Raw genomic sequence first — 12160 nt, 5'->3', positions numbered from 1 at the left:
ATGAACTTATGTATTGACTTTACCTAGTGGTTTAATAATTCAGTTAGAGAACTATTACTATGTACCTGCAATTAGCAGGAATATTATTTTCGTTTCTTGTTTGGACAAGTTTGGTTTTTCATTTATAATAAAAAACAATTGTTGCTCAATTTATTTGAATGATATACTCAATGGTACTGCACAAATGAACAATGGACTATATGTCCTTGATCTTGAAATTCCTATTTATAACATTAATACTAAAAGGATGAAACCTGATGAGTTAAATCCAACTTACCTTTGGCATTGTCGATTAGGCCACATAAATGAGAAACGCATTTCCAAACTCCATAAAGATGGACTCTTGGACTCTTTTGATTATGAATCATATGATACATGCAAATCTTGTTTAATTAGAAAGATGACAAAGTCTCCATTCACAGGAAAAGGTGAAAGAGCTAATGATCTTTTGGCCCTCATACATATTGATGTATGTGGACCCCTAAACATACCAGCCAGAGGAGGTTTTCAGTACTTCATCACATTTACTGATGATTTCAGTAGATATGGTTATGTGTATTTAATGAAACACAAATTAGAGTCCTTTGAAAAGTTCAAGGAATTCAAGAATGAAGTACAAAACCAACTAGGTAAGAGTATTAAAACTCTTCGATCAGATCGAGGTGGTGAATATTTAAGCCTAGAGTTTGATGACCATCTCAAAGAGTGTGGGATCCTATCCCAACTTACTCCTCCTGGAACACCCCAGTGGAATGGTATATCTGAGAGAAGAAATCAAACCCTGTTAGACATGGTCCGATCCATGATGAGTCACGCCGATCTTCCAAACTCCTTTTTGGGACGTACACTATCGACAACAGCTTACACACTTAACCGTGTTCCATCCAAAAAGGTCGAGAAGACACCATATGAGATATGGAGTGGTAAGAAACCACATATGTCTTACATGAAGATTTGGGGTTGCGAAGTTTATGTGAAACGACAAATTTCAACTAAGCTTGAGCCCAAATCTGACAAATGCTTATTTGTGGGGTATCCTAAAGAAACAAGAGGGTATTACTTCTACAATCCTTCTGAGGGCAAAGTGTTTGTCGCTCGAACTGGAGTTTTCCTAGAAAAGGATTTTATTTCCAAAGGAATCAGTGGGAGGAAAGTAGAGCTTGAAGAAATTCAAGAATAAAAAAGCATCGATACACCTATGGAGGAATTAGAGCAGGAAACACAAGTAGTTGTGGAAGAGCAACCTGCTCAAGTAGAACAAGACCAGCGTAGGTCAAGCAGGATACGTCACCAACCTGAGAGATATGGATATCTCATAACTGATCAAGGTGATGTATTACTCATGGATCAAGATGAGCCTGTGAGCTACCAAGAGGCCATAAATGGGTCTGAGTATGAGAAGTGGCTAGAAGCCATGAAATCTGAAATGGATTCCATGTACACAAACCAAGTTTGGACCTTGGTAGAGCCTCCTGTAGGAGTTAACGCTATAGGATGCAAGTGGGTCTTCAAAAATAATACTGACATGGATGATAAGGTACATACCTATAAGGTAAGACTGGTTGCAAAAGGATATAAACAAATTCGTGGGGTTGACTATGATGAAACCTTTTCACCAGTTGCAATGCTTAAATCTGTTCGGATTTTACTTGCTATCACTGCATATCATGATTATGAAATATGGAATATGGATATCAAAACTACTTTCCTTAATGGGAATCTTCTTGAGGATGTGTACATGACACAACCTGAAGGATTTGACATACCAGAAAAAGCCCAAAAGATATGTAAGTTACAAAGATCAATATATGGATTGAAGCAAGCTTCCAGACGCTGGAATCTTCGTTTTGATGAAACAGTAAAACAATATGGATTCATCAAGAACGAAGATGAGCCTTGTGTCTACAAGAAGGTTAGTGGGAGCATGATCGTTTTCCTGGTATTATATGTAGATGAAATATTACTCATTGGAAACAATGTACCTACCCTGCAACAAGTAAAGACTTGGTTGGGGAAATGTTTTGCTATGAAGGACCTAGGTGAAGCAACCTATATATTAGGAATCAAAATCTATAGAGATAGATCACAAGAATTGCTTGACCTAAGTCAGAGTACGTACATAGACAAAGTGTTGAGACGCTTTAATATGCATGATTCCTAGAAATGATTCATACTTATGCAACATGGCATGTGTCTATCAAAAACACAATCCCATTCAACTAAGGAAGAAAGGGATCACATGAATAAGATTCCATATGCATCTGCAATAGGATCTATCATGTATGCCATGTTATGTACTCGACCAGATGTATCGTATGCTTTAAGTGCAACGAGTAGGTACCAATCTGATCCTGGTGATGCTCATTGGGTAGCTATCAAGAATATCCTTAAGTATTTAAGAAGGACTAAGGACTCATTCTTGATATATGGAGGTCAAGAAGAGCTGGCTATAATTGGATACACCGATGCTAGTTTCTAGACAGATAAGGATGACTTTAGATCGCAATATGGTTATGTGTTTTGCTTAAACGGTGGCGCTGTGAGCTGGAAAAGTTCAAAGCAAGACACAGTTGCTGATTCTACAACCGAGGCCGAGTATATTGCTGCCTTAAGTGCAGCAAAGGAAGCTGTTTGGATCAAAAAGTTCATTAGTGAACTTGGCATAGTTCCTAGCATTGTGGATCCCATTGGTCTTTATTGTGATAACAATGGTGCCATCGTACAAGCTAAGGAGCCTAGATATCACCAACGATCCAAACATATACTTAGGTGTTATCACCTCATTCGAGAGATAACAGATAAAGGAGATGTGAAAATATGCAGAGTACCTACACTTGACAATATTGCTGACCCACTGGCAAAGCCTCTTGCGCAGGAGAAGCATGATGGCCATACTAGATCTATGGGCATTAGGGGTATGCATGATTGACTCTAGTGCTAGTGTGAGATTGTTGGTGTAAGCCCTAGTGGCCAATACTTTTGGTACTTGTATCGAATTATTTATTAATAATAAAAGGATTTTTCTTTATTATGTTTGTCTAATAAAGTCCCTAGAATAGATAGTCCGTTTAATGTATCAAGTGTGACTTAATCATGAGATCACTTTAAACATAAGGACACTATTCTTAAAGTATCCAAAGTCGAGCTTTATTATGAAGTGGGATAACATTAAAGCATTAAGACAATTATGTATATAGACTGATGATCACATCTCATAGATCATGGATAAGGAGTTATCAAGTCTTAAACATAGGTATGAATATTAAGAGTAATATTTATACTGGATTGACCTGCTATGAGAATACTATGTAGAATGTTATGCAAAGTGTTATAAGTTATTCTCATGGTGATAATGGTGTATACCACCCTTCGACCTGAAACCACTATGGACCCTAGATGTAGAGTCGAGTGCCTTATTGTTGATCAAACATTGTCCGTAACTGGATGACCATAAAGACAGTTGATGGGTACTCCACGAAGCGTGCTAAGGGACATGAGTGACCCAGATGGAATTTGCCCATCCTGCGTAACAGGATAAATGTCTATGGGCCCAATATTGAACTGGACAAGGATGACACGGTCTATGCCTTGTGTTCAATATAGACATAAGGGCAAAAGGGTAATTATACATATAAGTATTATCACAAAAGGATTTGTTAGATCACATGACATTTTTGTGTCTTGGGTAGCAGTGATGTGTTGCTAGATACCGCTCACTGTTTATTATGTTAAATACGTGATTTAATATAATTGCCAATGCCGCGAAAACCTACAGGGTCACACACAAAAGGACGGATTGATGAGAGATAAAGTAACTAAGGAATACCGTAATGTACGGTGCTCTTAAGTGAATTGTAGAACATTGTAAGGTACGGTGTACTTAAGTAGAATACGAAAAATGTTAAGGTACCATGCGCTTAAGTGATTTTGGCATATTATAAGATATGAGCCACATACACTTGAGTGGACTTTTTAGCTTGCAGCCCACGCAAGTGGTTCTATAAATAGAACCCTTGTGTAGAAGCATTTGTGCAGTTGCAATTTTGTTTCTCTCTCTCTCTCTCTCTCTCTCTCTCACACACACACACTCAAAGCCTTCATTCATAGCAGCTAGCACTAAGATTGAAGGAATCCGTTTGTGTGGACTGAGTAGAGGCGTTGTCATTGTTTAATGTTCGTGATCGCTCTGTAGATCTGCATCAAAGGTTACAATCCCCACAAGAGGTAATAATTCTATCACTGATCATGCCCACTCGTAAGGATCACTAAAGGAGAAATTTTAAATTCTGCTGCGTTTTGGATCGCCCTTCTCCTTCAATTAGATCAACTCGAAGGTGATTTTTCAGAAACTTCTTCTCTTCGATTCTCCCTCAGTTCTTCACCACTCTTTGTAATTTTTAGTTGCCTGAAGTCCTATCAATATAGGCAAGAAGATTGAGTTGCTTTGAGGTCAAATCGAAGCAACTCAATTCATGATCCTCAAAATTCAAGTCCCTGTATCTTTTTATATACTTGGAATTGGACAAAATTGAGGCCAGATTCGAGCTCCTGAGCATTTTTTCTTTAAATCCATGTCTTGCATTTTCATTTTGGTGATGGTTGATGGTGGACCAGTCCGGTGAGGTCCACCGGAGAAGAAGACCGGAGCTCTGGCTCCGGTGATGTCTTGTCATGCATCTCAGCCATAGGATCCATTTGAATTGTTTTAATCTTGGGCGTTGCTTTTGATTACCACGCGTGTGTTTTAGTTGACCAAGGCATGTGTGGAACACACGTTTCTCACTATCTGATCTGCCACCTCAATTAATGAGGGAGATCAGATGACTCTCATTTTTTTTGAATTTCTGAATATTTTATTTAATCCATTATTTTTAATTAATTCATATTAATTTCATTATTAATCCAAAAAATATGGGACTTTCACACAAAAAAATAAAATATTTTTTGGATTAATATTGATATTTTTCATGATTTAATTGTTTTTGTGCATATTTTTTATTGTTTAAAAATACTTCTGACTTTTCAAAAATTATGAATTTTTTTTATCTAAGGTCCTTTGACCTTCATTGACCTAGGATAAATCTCTTGGCCATTTATTTGGTGTTTTGAGGAGGTTTTAGGTTTTTGATCAAATATAATTCAATTTAAGTGCATTTTAATTTGACTTTTAATTGATTAATTGTATAGAAATTGTGTTGAGCCATTTTTATTGACTTGTGAAGTTTAACTATGTGTTTGGGCCTTGGTCAAGGTTGATTTGACTTTTGTTGGATTAAAATCATTGGATTTAGGGGATTGATGAAATGTATATTTCATCTCCCAAAATGAATGAATGATTTTAATTTGATAAAATTCCTCCCATGACCAATTTGTGTTTGTCTCATCTCCCCTCCTTCTTCATCTTCAATCCCATTCTATCCCATCCCTTCCATTGGCTAATGACATCTCAATATCCTAAGGCTAATTGGTTCATCAATAACTTATGTTAGATGAACCAATCCAAGTATGGATGAGATTAGGTCCATCCTTTGATCATTTTCTTTTTAAGTGTGGTATGTTTTAGGAGTGTGGTTCATTATACCATATCTCTAACATGCATTAGCACCTAAACTTATATTGCCCGACCTCAGATAGTTGTGACTTCTACATAAGTCCAAATACGATTGCTTAACATAACGCTAAATTTTGACCCAAAAAGCATAACATTCTAGTAAGTGAGATTGTAAGTCTCCCCGCTTTCATGGTATTGTGTGGAAACTTGGCCTTTTTTCCTTCCTTTGGAAGATGTCTTGGTTCAAGGATCCATGCTTGTGAATAGAGGGTTGAGTGTTCTCCAAAGAATGACTTAATCAATTGAAAAGCAAAACAATACTAACATCTAACTAATTAACATTTGACTAACTTTTACTCTTATTGCTTTAATTTCAAGTCATTTACTTTATGCAATTTAAATTCAAGTCATTTACCATTTCATTTTCCATTATACATATCATTTAACTTGTTTATGATTATGCCATTTTTATTTTGCTCACTTGAGTCATATATTGTGATTGAATATATTTGTTTGTGTATCTTGTTTGTGTTTGTGGTCTTAGGACCTTAAAATACCTACCAAACAACAAAAACCCTAAAAAAATGTTTGTGTGGACGGTTGGATTTGATATGAGCTTTGGACTTAAAATTAGGCAATATTCCCTATGCAAAAGGACTTGGCCAATTCCAATATTTCTGAAACCAAGTTATTGTGATTTGAGCTTTCATCTGATGCAAGTATTGAGATCCATATGAGTTCATATGCTACATGGTCTTGATGCAAATGTTACTTTGAATTTGTGTCTGATGCGTTATTCTGAGCCATTCAAGGAGTATATCATCTGCTACATGGGAAGATTAAGAAGAAGACTATGAAGTTGCTAGCTTGGATGTGGCTATCTTTATTTGATGCCTTGCTCTTCACTTTGCTACTTGATTATTGATATTGCTTGATTTAAAGTCCAAGGGAAAATGGGTTTCTATATGACACTCTTGTCTATTGGATTGCATCCCACTGGTCATATCTTTTCAACTCTTAACTTTTAATTTTTTCTTAGGATTAGTCTCTTCATCTCCTCCCAACTTCTTAAATTTCAAATCACCCCCCCCCCTTTCAAAATCTTCTTTGCTTGTGATTTTTAAACTTAGACTTTATTGAAAATTAGACACTTTGGCCTTATGCCATTGCATTTTGAAACTATTTTCTTAAATCAAACTTGTAAATGAATCTAACCATATTGACTTAAAATTTCAAAAGACAAAAAGAACTAACACTCATTCAAACTCTTTTAGGCCATTTGTGCCTCCTTTAAACTTAAATTTTTGTTAAAAGCAATTCACTCACTTTGAAATTGTTACCACGAACTATGAGGTTTTGATCCCTCATTTTTATGTTGGTACGTAGGCACAAGTCCGAAGGTATTGTCAAACACAAAAATATAATCAATGAATTCTTTTCTCATCCCCACACTCCATTTTTTCTCAAACATCATTTTATACCAAAAACACATGCACACATAAAAAGGGCTTCCTAGGAGTACCTAGGACACTTTGGATGCTAACACCTTCCCTCTGTGTAACCAACCCCCTTACCTGTAATCTCTGACATTTTATTAGTTTTGATTTGAAAACTTCTTATCTTTGGGTTTTGTTCGTACTTTTCCCTTTTCCGTTGGAAACAATAAAAGCGCGGTGGCGACTCTGGTTTTATTGACGATAAGTTTATCCATAGTTTAATGGTCATGAATTTACCGCTACAGGAAAGACTTGTGGCGAAAGGATTTCTTTAGAAAGAAGGATTCGACCTCAATGAAGTTTTTGCACCTGTTGCTAGGATCGAAACAATCAGGTTGGTTGTTGGTCTAGCAAACATGAACAACTGGCAGATGTGTCAGATGGATGTGAAATGTGCATTCCTTAATAGCCCCTTAGAAGAAGAATTTTATGTTGCACAACCAGTTGGGTTTGTGAAACAAGGCGAAGAAAGAAAAGTGTACAGACTGCATAAAGCCATGTACGAACTTAAATAAGCTCCAAGAGCTTGGAACAAGAAGATAGATGGCTTTCTAAGGGAGAAGGAATTTTTGAAGTGCACAAGTGAACATGGAGTATATGTAAGAAGAAGCAAGATTGAATTGCTTATATTATGTCTCTATGTCGATGACTACTTGATAACAGGTAACTGCAACAAGGAGATCGAAGACTTCAAAGGTGATCTCAACAAGAAATTTGAAATGTTAGATCTGGGTGACATTTCATACTTCCTTGCCATCGAATTCTACAAGAGTGGCAGAGGTTTGATGATGCATCAAAAAAGGTATGCAGGCAAAATACTCAAGAGATTTGAGATACAAGATTGCAACCCAACTTCGACTTCAGCTGAACCCAGATTACAACTGTCAAAAGATTCAGATGAAAATGATGTCGACCCAACCCAATATAGAAGACTTATTGGGTCACTTTGATACCTTTGTCACACAAGGCCTGACTTAGCATACAGTGTAGGTATGGTGAGTAGGTTCATGCAGAAGCCAAATGTATCACATCTAGCAGCATCGAAGAGGATACTAAGGTATTTGAAAGGAACTCTCGGCTATGACATTTTGTTTCCTGCAGCTGATGAAGGAAAAGAATGCAAATTAGTGGGATACACCAACTCAAGTTGGTGTAGTGATGCTGATGATCGAAAATCCACAGTTGGCTATGTGTTTATACTAGGTGGTGCACCAGTTGCTTGGAGTTCAAGAAAAGAGACAGTAGTGGCATTATCATCATGCGAAGCAGAATACATAGATGTTTCTCTTTGTGCATGTCAAGAAACATGGATGGTGAATTTGGTCAAAGAGATAATAGTGAAGAGTCATAGAGCAATTACCATAAAGATCGACACATCTCAACTATCAATTTGGCGAAGAATCCGATAGCACATGGTCGAAGCAAGCACATCGAGATGAGGTTCCATTATCTTTAAGAGCATGTAGCAGATGGGAAGATGAACATGGAACACTGCAGAATTGAGAATCAGATTGCAGACATCATGACGAAGGGAGTGCATGTCAAAGTGTTCAGAAGACTAAGAGCTATGATGAATGTAGATAGCTTAGATACAATGAATTAGGTGGTGTGTTGAATTGTAATTCCTTGTGTCAAAGCAGGTTGCTCGACATAGGCAAGGAAGTATCGAACCACCTAGTGTGTTGAGTAGTGTTAGCTATTTTGGGCTTTTATAATTTTGGGCTTTTATAGTTTTGAGTTTTGACTTAAGGGCCAAGTTAACCTAAATCTATAAATAGAGAGAGTAACCCTTATTTTTGTAATAGAAGTGAATAGAGTATTCATAACATTGTATTCACAGTATTTTGCAGTTGGAAAGTGAATAAGAAGTTTTCCATAGTTTGTGGGCAGAGAGAAACTCTGCAGAATTTTATTACTCTTCTCCTTCATCGTTCTTTACACTCTTTCTTTCTCCATTGTTCTTCTCTTTTCATTGCTATAATGTGGGTGATAACAATCTTGTTCTTAAAGATTGATTGAAATTCTCCATAGGTTTTGGAGGATTTCCAACAATGTCAAGTTCTATCTAGAACTTACAAACTACATTATTTTGGCTATATATTTTCTCTATATTGGCTACATATTTGTTGCAATGTTAAATAACCTAAGATTAGTAACAGTAGTAGGATTTACATAGCCTATAATCCATGTCATGACTTGAGCATCCTTGACTATCCACTTGGTATATTCTTTCTTCTGATACTCTTTGTCAATAGTAGGCTTGATGTCGTCAACGTGACCTCAAATATCCTTACTTGTGACAAACACTTACAATTGAAATGCCTAAACCAAGTACATTGAGGTGAATGGACAAGATATCATACTTGTCGTACTTTCTAGTAAACACAAGGTCAAGATAGAAGAAAAATGATAAGGGAAATACAAGAAATGACATATGGACGTACTTGATGTAGACACGAGGTTGGGACTTTTGGACTGAATTAAGTATTGAAGCTTATAATGATATTGCGTTAAACACAAAATTGTAACAATATTATTCCTCTCTTTATATAGTGTTATACAATAATTTGTTTTCATCCCTCATAAATAGGGTGTAATCGGTTCGCTTTGGATCGATTTTTGGTCAAAAAATGTTTGAATCGATATTATCTCCATTTGTTTGATTCTGTTCAAGTGTTTGTAAAACAACTTTTCTAAATATTATATATATTTTTAAGGGTAATGCTAACTTTTATCCTTTTGGTGTATGCTAAACCCGCCTATAAAAAAATTTATTGAAAAAATCAATAAAATATTAATTATAAATTTTAATAAATTCAATACACAATTTCCATTTTTTTTATATTTATCTCTTGTGTCATTTGAGCATAAGTTAGCATTATTTAATATATATATATATATATATATATATATATATATATATATATATATATATATATATATATATATATATATATATATATATATATATATATATATATATATATATAATCTTTTCCATCTATTCCATGCTCTATTTTTCAAACAACTTAAAAGTTGTACTTAATCCATATAAAGCAGTAATAAATAAAATAAAACAATAACAACAAAAGCTTATCATATATAAAAATTATTATGCTTCACACCTCAAATACACATCAAAATTAATTTGTAACAAGACTGGAAAGAGTTTTGTAGAAGAAGAAGCAACATAAAAAAAAAGTATAAAAAAGAGTTAAAAACAAAAAAAAAAAGTTTGGAACACAAAGAATGATAAAATCATTATTTCTATTGACGGTTTGTGGCTTCTAAAAAATAAAATTGAAAATCAAATCAAACCACCTCAATTTTCATCGGTTTGGTTCAAAAAAAAATCCATTTTTTCTTCCTTTAATTTGGTTTAAATTTTCTATTTAATTATTTTTTTTAATCCGTTTAATCATAAACAATTGTGTTATAAATACTATCCTAATCTATTAGATACTAGAGCAATTTTATAGTTACAGTTGTACAATAATGAAGAAATAATAATCATTATATTGTCATTATTTTAGTAATAATAATCATTATACTGCTAGGGCTAATCAATGCCATTATAATATGTTAATCATATTTAATTAATTTTTAAGAACATTTTCTAATGTCTTTAAGTTAAAAAGAAAAACAAGCTACACAAGGTAGTATAAATTAGTTTGTTATTTGTTTTTATTAAAGAGAATGTTGAAATCTCATTTGAATTCATCCAAACTAAATTAACACCATCATTTTTGCCATTAAATATAATTATTAGATGTGGCTTAAGTTGACTCTGAATGTGACTGAAAACATTTCCAACAACAAAATTATCTTATACTTTTATTTCCAACGAACAAATCTCAAAAAAACAAAAATCCCACATGTTAAAGATACTGTATAATAATGAGATTCTCTGGTTTGGGTAAAAAATAAGAGAAAATTTAGGTTTTATATTATTTAGACGAAAAGCGTACAACAAATGGATCTGTGGCGCAATGGTAGCGCGTCTGACTCCAGATCAGAAGGTTGCGTGTTCGATTCACGTCAGGTTCATTCTTTCTTTTATTTTTCTAAATCTCAGTAAGCGGCTATGCGTTGTTGGTGAACCAAATACTATAATTTCGTTACAGTATTACAAGAAATTGTGTTTACCACCAATCAATTTACCTTAAATTCTTTGGAAAAGACACTAAAAACTGTGTTTGGATTAGAAATTCTAAAAAAATTAAAATTTTCAAGTTCAGATGATTTTATTGAATGTCTCTCATTTCTATTTTGTTTTTTTTATAGAGTAAAATGGATTTTTATTTTTAAAATTTTGTTTCTCTATTTTTATAAATTTTAAAAAATTGAAAAATTAATGCTAAAATATAAAAATAGGGATCACTTATCATGTTTAAAATTTTAGAAACCAATTTACAAATTTTATTGACTTATCCATCGAAAATTATGCATTAGTCTTCAACTAAAAGTATATTATTGGTAGAGAGAAGCAAATAATTATCTATTGTGTCAGATTATTTGATCATTCTCTTTTGGTTTCTTCCAAAATCCACATTGTTCCATTCCTTCATCTCGTGGCTTTGAAACATTTGCATGTCTTTTATCATGTGTCGCGAACATCTATTGTCCAGGTATCAAGATTGGTGTTTTAATCTAGTTCCTAAAGATGTCTCATCTTCACCATTATCGTCATATATTGTGTCATCGAGTTCCACGTCAAAGGATGTTGAGGCCATGAAGACGAAATATGCATCTTCCTTTTCTTTATTAGAGGATTCGTTAAATTGATCTCATACACATATGAGTCTTTTCTTCTTTTCTCCATATCCATTCTTCTTAGATCTCTCTTTCTCTAACTTGTGACATTCATTTATGATGTATCTAGGTTATTCGCATTCATAGCCAATTATCTTCTTGTCAACTTCCTTCTCGTTTCTTTGATCTTTTGAATATCTAAACTCTGTGTTGGGAAACTGCTTCTTCCTTATGTCCCACAACTGTTGCACTTTCCTAGAGACTAATGAAAGCTCTCTTTCTTCTAACGTTTCTACATGATCTTCATATTCTAACTCTTCATCTTCCAAAGCCTTGATCTTCTTGCTTTTAGACTTTAAAG

General features: G+C 34.3%; 1 non-coding gene across 1 annotated transcript; it reads left to right on the top strand.

The window, feature by feature from the left end:
• Positions 1–11022: 11022 nt before the first annotated feature.
• On the top strand, positions 11023–11094 carry TRNAW-CCA (transfer RNA tryptophan (anticodon CCA)). Its single transcript has one exon. It is a non-coding gene; the product is annotated as a tRNA-Trp (tRNA).
• Positions 11095–12160: the final 1066 nt, after the last annotated feature.

The sequence above is a fragment of the Lathyrus oleraceus genome, chromosome 6 (genome assembly GCF_024323335.1).
Source record: "Lathyrus oleraceus cultivar Zhongwan6 chromosome 6, CAAS_Psat_ZW6_1.0, whole genome shotgun sequence".
Taxonomy (NCBI): Eukaryota; Viridiplantae; Streptophyta; class Magnoliopsida; order Fabales; family Fabaceae; genus Lathyrus; species Lathyrus oleraceus.
Note: the sequence above shows the minus strand (reverse complement) of the source record. Positions and strands in the feature narration are given on the sequence as shown.